This window comes from Diabrotica undecimpunctata, chromosome 10 (assembly GCF_040954645.1).
Source record: "Diabrotica undecimpunctata isolate CICGRU chromosome 10, icDiaUnde3, whole genome shotgun sequence".
NCBI classification, from domain to species: Eukaryota; Metazoa; Arthropoda; class Insecta; order Coleoptera; family Chrysomelidae; genus Diabrotica; species Diabrotica undecimpunctata.
This window is the reverse complement of record NC_092812.1, coordinates 80,472,591-80,483,815: the sequence shown is the minus strand read 5'-3', so window position 1 is coordinate 80,483,815 and position 11,225 is coordinate 80,472,591.

Genomic DNA, 11,225 nt, shown 5'->3' with positions numbered 1-11,225 from the left:
AATGGGACCATTGGAAAAGAACTTTTATGAACTTTTTAGCTGCCCATATTGTCACTCCCGCTGTTTCTGCTGATGGTGCTGCTGTACCACCCCTAGATATTAATGATACTAAGCTACAACTGTTAATAAATCATATTTCGCCACGAGTATATACATATATAAGCGATTGTAAACCTTACAACGAATCCATTCAAACTCTTGACAAAATATACATCAAACCAAACAGTACTATTCATGCTCGTCACAAACTAACCTTATATCCTAGGTTTTGCTTTATCATTTCAGTACTCTTTGGATAGGCCGTGAGGGATATATCAATAGTGGGAAAATTAATAGACCGGGGAGGTATAGTTCGTTATGTAGGATAAGAATGTGTCAGCTGCTCCAAGTCAAATCCATATCTGGTTAAACGTTCTTTAAGGGGTGGATAGTTTTGTTGATGGCAATGAGTAGATGGATATACTTTGTAACGAAGTAAATAGTTTATGTTATTAGGGTTGGAAAACAGTCTCGCGGCATATTGTAAAGAAATGTGTTGTCTTCGTATTGATAGGGGAGATTCGTCTAGGATAACCTGAAAACTTGAAACGGGACTAGTTCAGTAAGCAGCCAGAAGTCTTAAAGGTCTCTTTTGTGTAGTGTCTAGTTTTTTAAGAATATAATTACTCGCAGTTGAATAGCATATTGCACCATAATCCAGTTTATTCGGATTAATGATTGGTTTATATGCAGCAATTTTATGGTGTCTGCTCCCCAAGACCGATTTGATAGCATTTTAAGGAGATTTATTTTAGATTGGCAGGATACGACTAGCTTTTTAATATGTTCTGCCCATGTTAACTGACTTTTCTTTTATTGAATACGATGAAACGAGATTTATCACCTGAGAACGTAAAACCAGTTTTTTGGGGCCAGTCTTCTAGTTTATGCAGAAATTATTGCAAATTTTTTGAGTCTAATATAATATTGCAGCTAGTAGTATATACAACTAAGTCACCTGCATACAGATTTGCTTTCAAAAGTAGCTTTATCTCTTGAGCAATCTTTCTATAAACCGTGTGTAGCTTTATCTCTTAAGCAATCTTTCTTGACCGCGTGTGTGACTTAACTGTGTAAGTCCTCTATTAATCTTCTAGACTTTGTAAAATGAATTAGTATGTAAAGTAACCTAAAATTAGCAGTGAGGTATACACTCAAGTATATTGAGGGCTCACATCACTAGTGTATATTTTTTTGAGACACCCAAATTAATCACCAAAATTAGTGATAACATGCAATGGATTCCCTTGTCCTATTACATTGCAGTAAACAACTATGCTACTACACACGCGAAACCATCGTGTGCCGTCGGGTCAATCATTCCAAATATTTGCCTTATGCGTGTCTGGTAGATAAGAATCAAAATAGACGTGGACGCATTGATGGTCGCTGCAACTTATTTTTACTTTAATGCAGTTGGCTGTGTAAATACAAAGTTACTATATATATATATATATATATATATATATATATATATATATATATATATATATATATATATATAGTAACTTTATATTTAACTTTGTATATGGTATATATGTGCTTCTTATCTTGGTACTTCCGGTTGCAGCTGCTCTCCGTCTGGAATATTTAAGGACTGTCTGGCCGAGATGTGAGAAGGAAAGGAATTATATGGAGTATAGAATTGGAACCTGTTTTTTTAGAAACAGTAGCTGGTGTGGGGACAGGGTTACCAAGCCCTGAAATAGTCTGTTTTTTACTGGAAACTGTAAAAGAGTACTATCCGTTACCCCTTATCATTCTTACATCCTGATCATCTATTTCTCTGTTTCGTAATATGTTTGTAAGACTTCTATGTTGTAGTTTGTCGAAGAATTTCTCGAAGTCAACTAGACATATGAATACGTCACAGTTTACATCTCGACACCATTATATGAGTGTTTGTATAGTAAATAATACCTCTCTAGTGCGAAAGTCTTCTTTAACTTACAGTCATACACATTTATGTATTACTCACATGCAGACTTTTGAAACATAGTTTATCGAGCTAACTGTTCTATATTCTTCACATTTTATTGCGTAGTGTTTTTGAATATTGGAATAAACTTAGATATTAGTCATTTTTCGGAATTTTCCTGGTATATTAAATTTCACTGAATAATTCTACTAACATCAATGTGATTCTCTGTTAGTAGTTTTAATATTTTTGGTATTTCATCCGGTCCCATGGATTTATCATTTTTTATACGTTTTACTGCTTTTTCAATTTTCCCTTTGGTAATTGTATGTCTATTTATACTTTTTGATTCTATTGTTTTCATACTTTCGTTGTCTTTAAATATCCCTTTTATATATACCTCAGTTCCATCTAAGCTTTTAACGAGAGTAGACGTATTTACGATAAGTATAGTGGTGAAGACAAAGTTTATTTTGTGAAATGGAAGTAGTTAGAAAGGAGATTAATGATCCTGGTGGAACAACTATATCATTATCTGGTGAGTCGTTTCCAATAACAAACGATTATAAAAATGATAATGATCTGAGTCTTATCAGAAAACATTACGATAAAAACATACGATATAGGTTGTGTGACACTGGCCCATTCGTTGTGTATGTAGAGTCTATCGATAAAAATATCGGTAAATTACATCCAATAAGAGTTGGACATTATTTACATACAAATAATTTAAAAAATAATATTACTGAAATTAAATCTATTGGTAGGAATAAAATTAAGGTAATTTTAAATAATGCTTCTTCTGCTAATAACATTGTAAGTGGCGACTTTTTAGAAGCCAACAATTTAATTGCTTATATACCACGGTTTTTTGAGGAACGTCTAGGTTTAATACGTTCAATTGATACAGGGTTTACCGAAACATATCTACTAGAAAAACTTAAAAGTGAGAATCCAAATAGTAATATTAAAGAAATAAAACGACTAAATCGTAGAGTCACTACAGAAACAAATGAAACAAAACTAGTACCTAGACAATTTGTATGTATAACATTTATCTGAGCTTCTTTACCAAAACAAGTCATAATAATTAATAGTTGCATTTTTCCAGTGGAACCGTACATATATCCTGTTATACAGTGTCAGAAATGCTTAAGATATGGACATATGACACAACAATGTAATGGAAAAGAGCGTTGTAAAAACTGTGGTGAAAATCATAATAATAAGGACTGCTCTGTGGGAACTAAATGTTTATACTGTGGTCAGCAACATTCGGCACTATCAAGAGAATGCTCAGAATATATTAAACAACGTAAAATTAAGGAAATTATGGCAACAAAAAATATCTCGTTTCAGGAAGCTGAAAAAGTTCAAAGCAATCCAAATTATTATTCAAACATATTAACTAATAATAGATTTTCGTTACTAGCTAAAGATTCTAGTAGTTTTCCTCCGCTACCTTCCAAAAATGTTAATGTACCTTCAGTGTGCAGTATCTCTACACCGAGAGTTGTGAGAAGAAATTCCACATCAAGTAACAGTTCTGAATCTTTTAAAAAAAGAAAACTGAATGAGAGCGATTATATTGATAATGAAAGAATTGAGAAAAGTACAGCCAGTTCGTCAATCTTATCAAATCCTTACAGGAATGAGTTCATGAGACATAAAAAAAAATAGTTAAAGGTATTACTAATATACTATTCAGCTTTCTCTCTGATGTTTTAAATTGCAAAGATTATATAGACAATGATCAAAATTTAATTAAAAAACATATAAATCTATTGGAAAATTTATCCAAATCCAATGGATCATAACAGTTCAAATAATTGAAATATAATTCAATGGAATAGTCGTTCTACTGTATCTAATGCGCAATCTTTTTAACAATTTCTGTATTCGAATGCTATTGATATTGCAATTTTATCTGAAACATGTTATAAGACAAAACACAACATTGTTTATAAGGGATACCAAATGATAAGAAAAGATCGTCAAGATCGTAGATTTGGAGGTGTAGCTATATTTTTAGGCCTACGGATAAATAAGTATAAGATATTGGATATTATAAATGTTAAAACATTGGAAATGTGCGGTGTAAAAATTCATTTTAATGGCAGAATAATTAATATAATCTTATTTTATAAACCTGACAAGAATATTAGCATCCGAGAATGGGAACGGCTTTTTAATTGGTGTTCCTCACTCGAAGGAGAGACGGTACTAGGAGGTGACTTCAACGCCCATCATGCGGTATGGGGTTCTCCAAAAAGTAATACTGATGGCAATAGAATAATTGATGCATTAACTGATATGGATTTAATATTTCTAAACGATGGTTCGGCGACTAGAATTACCCCTCCAAACTCTACAAAATCAGCTGTAGACTTAACGCTAATAACTCCTGGACTAATTGCACTAGCACATTGGCAAACATCGGATAAAACTCTTGGATCTTGGAAGTTGAATATTGATGTACCCTCTTCTGTTGTCTATCCAACAAGGAAATGGAAATTAGAGAAGGCCAACTGGGAATTGTTTCATAGCACTCTTGAAATGGAACTGAAGAATGTTGTATACTCTGAAAACTGTAATGAAATGGCATTTAATCTGAATAGAGTAATTAATACAAGCAGCGAAGCTTCTATCCCCCAAAACGTACCCTTCAGTCCTAAACATAGACAAAAATCAATTTGGTGGAATGATAAATGTAATACACAGATACAGCTTAAGAAGAATGCTCTTAAAAAATACAAAACAACATCTACACTGAATAGCTTTCTTGAATATAAAAAGATAGAAGCTACAACTATAAAAATGTTTAAACACAAAGCCAAAACAACATGGATTAAATTTTGGTCCAGTCTTAACTCTAGTTGCCCATCAACTCAAATATGGAAGATGGCTAACAAATTAAACAACAAAAACGCAAACATCAAACATGCTCCTTCCGCAGTTGCAGAAGATATTCTTCAGAAGTTATGTCCACCATTTGTTGACAAACATATACCTTACATGGCTTTACATCCAGAAGAACATTATTTATTAAAAGAAATAACATCATCTGAACTGGAATATGCTATCAAGATATCCAAAAACACAGCTCCAGGTCCAGATCAGATTTCTTACATTATGTTACAAAAAATGGGTGTACTGGCTAAAAGACTACTACTATATATTTATAACTGTATTTTGCAAACTGGAATATCCCCTTACACATTTAATGATTGCTTTGTTATATTAATTCTAAAACCGGGAAAAGACAAAGATAATCTGGAATCATATAGACCAATAACATTATTGTCATGCATTTTTAAAATATTTGAAAGAATTCTAAAATTGAGAATGGAAATTTGGTTAAGGCGGCATAATATTCTACCAGCAACACAATATGGATATAAACAAGGCTATGGAACCACGGAGGCAGTAGTTCGTCTGACTACAGATGTACAAATTGGTTTTTCTAATTCCATGAACAGGTGCATTGTTTATTGACATAAAAAGTGCATATGACAATATTGATTTAAATATACTATGTGATAAACTTGTGTTTCTTGGCATTCCAAAATCGATAGCACATTTACTATCAAATCTATACAAAGACAGAAGTGTATCGATAAGAGTAGGTCACAATATTATTAGACCCAAGATCACATCAAAAGGTATTCCACAGGGAGCTGTTTTAAGTCCACTTCTTTTTAATTTGTAAACATACGATATGCACAATTTATGGTCTCCCAATATTGTTTGCTTACAATATGCTGATAATATTGTCATCTACTCACATAAGAAAACGTACAGTGAAAGCACTACTGAACTCAAACATATTATGTACAACTTGGATAATTGGACTTGGTTAAATGGATTCAATATTTCGTACCAAAAATGTGCCGTAGTATTTTTTTCAAGAAAACACCCTATTAAACATCCCGCTGTAACCTTACATAACAATGATATTCCAATTGTTTTGGAATTTAGATATCTTGGTGTCGTACTTGACAGAAAATTGCTTTGGACTCAACATATTAATTATACAATTGGTCGCTGCGAAAAAGGTTAAATTTTCTTAAAATGGTGTGTAAAGGTTCGTGGGGTGCAGATCAAAACATTGCATTAACTTTTTATCGAGCCTATATAAGATCTATAATAGATTACTGTTGTGTGGTATATGGGTCAGCTAGCATAACCAATTTACGTAAACTTGATAGAATCCAATTTAAAGCTCTAAGGATTGTGTTAGGGTTGATGAAAAGCACTCCAAATGAAGCCACCCTAGCTCTAGCATCTGAAAACCTACTCTCATTGCGCAAAGAATATCTGGCAAGCAAATATTTCCTAAACCAACATTATCGTGGCACTTATAATGCTAAAACAATTAATGAAATAAATACAGCTGATTTAACATCTACATACTTCATTAAAAAAAACTCTCCACCACTTGCAAGAGCAATTATAACTTGCAACGAACTGAAGTTAATAAATTCCCCTTGTAATCTTATCTGGGAATCGTTGGATATACCACATCTAACAAGTGTTCTAGCTACAAATATTATTATCCCTAAATACCAAAACGAATTTTGCTACACTACTCTTAAAGAATTCTTAAGTGGCTTTTTAGATCATATTGTGATCTATACAGATGGGTCAAAATCACCAACATGTACAACCAGTGCTTACTTTGTACCAAAAATGAAGATTAAAAAATCATTTATTTTAAATAATTAATCCAGCATTTTTTCTGCTGAAGCATGTGCTATATACAAAGCCCTTGAATTGTGCTGTGAAAACCATTGGAACAAAATTGTCATATGCAGTGATTCACTGTCAGTATTACACTCCTTGCAAAACTTTAAATTCACAATAAATAGCAATATATTCATATTAGAAATTTTTTAACAGTTACTAAAACTATCAGATCCATATGGTACTAAATTTTTATGGGTTAAGGGACACTCAGATATTGTTGGCAATAACATTGCTGATTCTATAGCTAAAAATCCATTACAGTACCCACATATTATGGTGATAGAAGAATTTAACACATGTGACCTACTTGCCTATATCAAACAACATATTAAATTTAAATGGGACAAACAATGGATTCAGTTTGGTGAAAGCAGGGGCACTAATTTATACAAATTACAACCAACAGTAGATGTAAAACAATTTTACAAAGATGTCACACTAAGCAGAAACACAGTGTCAACTGTCTTAAGATTAAAAGTAGATCATGGATGTTTTCCGGAACATCTACACCAAATAGGAGTTCTCCCAATAGACATATGTTAGTGTGGAACTAGTATAGCTGATTTAAATCACATATTCTTCAACTGCCCACTACATCATAATATAAGTACGTGGCTGCTAAAAGAATTGATAAAAGAGGGTTTAAGTAAACCATTAAACGTATATCTTCTATTAAGTGAAGACAATATAAAAATCTTTAAAATAATTATTATATTTCTTGTAAAAATTAAGTTAAAGGTATGAGTGTAAAATTGATCGTATGCGTGAACATTTCCTTTGTATGTTTACCATATATGTTGCCCACCTACCTAACCGTGGTTTATGTCTTGTTTGTTACAATAAAGCCGCTCTGATGAATCCCTGAGCGTGAAAAGTGTGCTCCTTGTACAATCCTGTATGAATGAAGACTAATATTTATATGTAATTACGTGGCTAAAGGTTTCAAGCCAAAGACAATATAAAAAAAATATACATATTTTCCTACATATTTATGTTTTTTGTACATTTAACTATTATTTTGTTGTTTTTGTCCATATGTTTCCAATATCTCCTTTTTTATAATATGCTAGCTGTTTCGTTAATCTTCCTGTATATGTTAAAGCTCTTCTTCTTCTTTTTAAGTAGACATGACTCTGTCTGTTTTTCAATGTGCCTCCAGTAAGTTGTCGTTTCATCGTTTTCGTGAAACTTCCAGACTTCCTAGTAATCGTCTTCATATAGTTAAAGTTAAAGTTGTCCTATTGTTTTCTAATCTTTTTATTTCTGCATGATTTTCTATTAGCCACAATTCCCTCTCTTCTTTGATATTTTTGTCTGATTTTTCTATTTTCATTTTTGTATGCTTGTTAGATTTTATTCTTGTATTTTCTCCTTTACGATATCGATGACTATTCCATGTGTAATCCATCGTTTGTTTTTAGGAGATGTATCACCCTTCAGTTGCTCTTTATAATGTTCATCAAGATTTTCTATAACTATATCCATTTTTCTGTAGCTTTAAGCTTTTCGTGTCTTCAAACTGTCTGGACTTCCTTGTATATTTCTTCTTTGATAAATTGGCAAGTTGGATAAGAGCAGCTGTTTTTGGTCTTCTTAGATGAATTGAAATAGCTTTAACCATTTAGAATTTAACCATTATAACTATTGATCATAGATTCTGTTTTGTATGAACTGCTTTCCATTGTACCCCATGCAACATAAACTTGATCATATGTATGAGGTGATATTACCTAGAAAATAAAAAAATGTAGCTGTCCACAGGAGATCAAGAAGACAGAAAGCAAATTTACGTAGCAGTAAACCAGAAAAAACAAACAAAATGTAAGTATATATATATATATATATATATATATATATATATATATATACATATATATATATATATATATATATATATATATATATATATATATATATATATATGGCTAAATTGGAAGCTCAAAAGCAAGGAAGGCATGGAAAACGTTGAGGATTACATATAATACCTATGAAAGGGGAAAGATAGGGACATATGGACGAATGGGTATTATTGTTTATTATATGGGACTCGTTTGGAATTCCTTTCCCCAGGTAGCTGTAGCCTCCTCCGTGGTTATTGTTAGTTGTTACCCTGGAAACCATCAGGGTCTCCTAACTGTAATGCTACAAATTGGTCGCATTGTTCCTGTAGTAATCCTTTCCCAAATTAACATGCTCCTTTTCTAATTTGGCTGCACCGTACTGAAGACGACCAATAGTCAGAAATACGTATATACGGTTGCCTTCCATCGATATACCTTTTTTGGTTTTCTGTTTTGCAAGACATGCCATTACATTTTATGCATTGAAGTAGCTCGTATCTGCCTTGATTTCTCATTATATGTCCCAAGTACTACAGCTTACGGCTCTTTACGATGTTGACCAAATCCGCAGTTGTGTTTATCCTTCACAGTACTTCTTCATTGGTGACTTTGTATGTCCATGGTATCTTCAGGATCCTTCTGTATGACCATAGCTCAAAAGCCTGAAGGTTTCATAGAGTTTCCGCCTTCAATGTCCACGTTTCTACTCCGTATAGAAGTACTGAGTACACATAACATTTAAGGAGTCTTATTTTTGTTTCTAAGGTGAGGTCATGGCTCTTGAACACAGAACTTATAGTCAAGGATGCACTTTTTGCCTTTCCGATGCGATTTAATCTCTTGGGTACTGTCCCACGACTCATTGATTATAGTTCCCAAGTAGTTGTATTGTGAGACATGTTTAATTCTCATTTGTTTCACATACAGATTTGCTACAGTTATGTTTTCCTTGCTGATGATCATTAGCTTGGTTTTGCTGGTGTTTATATCTAGTCCATATTTTCTACATGTTTCCGTTATTTTGTTCATTAAGTTTTGCAGCCCTTCTATGGTATTGGAAAACACTATTGTATCATCTGCATACCGCAGATTATTGAGCTTGACTCCATTTATTGAGATGCCTTTATCAATATCCTTTAGAGCCTCTCCAAAAATATGCTTAGAGTACAGATTGAATATCAGTGGTGAAATTATGCACCCATGTCTCACTCCCCTTAAGATTTTGACCTGATATGTATATTCTCCATCTATTCGGCCTACCGCGGATTGATTTCAATACAGGTTAGCTATTATTTTCAAGTCTTTTCTGTCAATCCCTGTCGTCTTCAGCACTTCTATCATTTGTTCATGCCTGACTCTATCGAAACCCTTTTTGTAGTCAATCAGGCATGCAAAAACATTACAGCTGACATCTCTACATTTCTGAAACAATACCTGCACGCTAAATAAAGCTTACCTCATACCAACGGCGTTCACAAATCCAAACTGATTGGGCGCAATTTGTTTGTCGCATTTCCGGTAAATTTTGTTGTGGATGACTTTTAAAAACAGTTTCAGCAGATAGCTCATTAGGCTTATGGTCCTATAGTTTTCACAAACTTTTACTCCTGGTTTTTTAGGCAATGGTACGAACTCCGATTTAAGCCACTCTACTGATATTTTTCCTGCCTTGTATATTTCATTAAATATTTAAGTTATTATTTTTATTTGTTCTGCATCTAATAGCTTCAACAGTTCTGAAGGAATTTCATTCAGTTCCGGTGCTTTTCCATCTTTCATTTGTCTGACGGCTGCCGTTATTTCTTCTGGTAGGATTTCGGGACCCGAATTTTCTTCAATGGCGGGCTCTTTTATTGTTCTAAGGTCATGGAAAAGCTTCTCCAAGTATTCTTTCCATACTTTCTTTTCATCTTCTTTGGTTATGGCAATATTGTCTTTATCATTTGTTATTTTTTCGCTGTTGCGTTTTCGGAACTTTCCAGCTATTTCCTTCACCTTTCGATGAACATTGAAGTTATCATATCGACTCTGATACTCCTCTATTCTTAGCATTGTTCTGTTTTTTGTTTCTTCTTGGCTTCTCTTATTTTTCTTCTGACGATGGTATGTATTCTCTTATATTCTTGGAGATTTTCTTTGTTTTCTATTCTCTGATCCATAAGTTCAAGTATTTCATCGGTCATCCAACATTAACGTTTTTCTGTATCTTTCTTCAGGTGTTAATCTTTAATTTCTCTGACTGTTTCTTGAATGATGGTCAGACTTTCCTTTATAGTTCCTGCATTTTAGCACCTTTGTATTGAGGTTTTCACTCACTTTCAGTCAAACATTGGGATCTTTTAGTTTTCTAACTATCATACTTCTTCATCGACTTACTTGTAACCTTCTTCATTCTGACTTTGAAATTACCTATAACTGGTATATGATCAGAATTTATGTCTGCCCCGTGCATGTTTTGACAGATGTACAGCTGTTCCTATACCTCTTATTTACTAGCATGTAATCATTCTGATTTCTTACAATCCTTTCCACAGAATCGTGTGGAGATTTCCAGGTGTACAGTTTCCTTGGGTGTAGCTTAAACCAGGTGTTCATTATTACTAATTGATTTGCTTCCGCAAAAATCTCCAACGTTTCTACCCGATCGTTCCGGTTTCCTAGACCAAATGGTCCAACTGCAA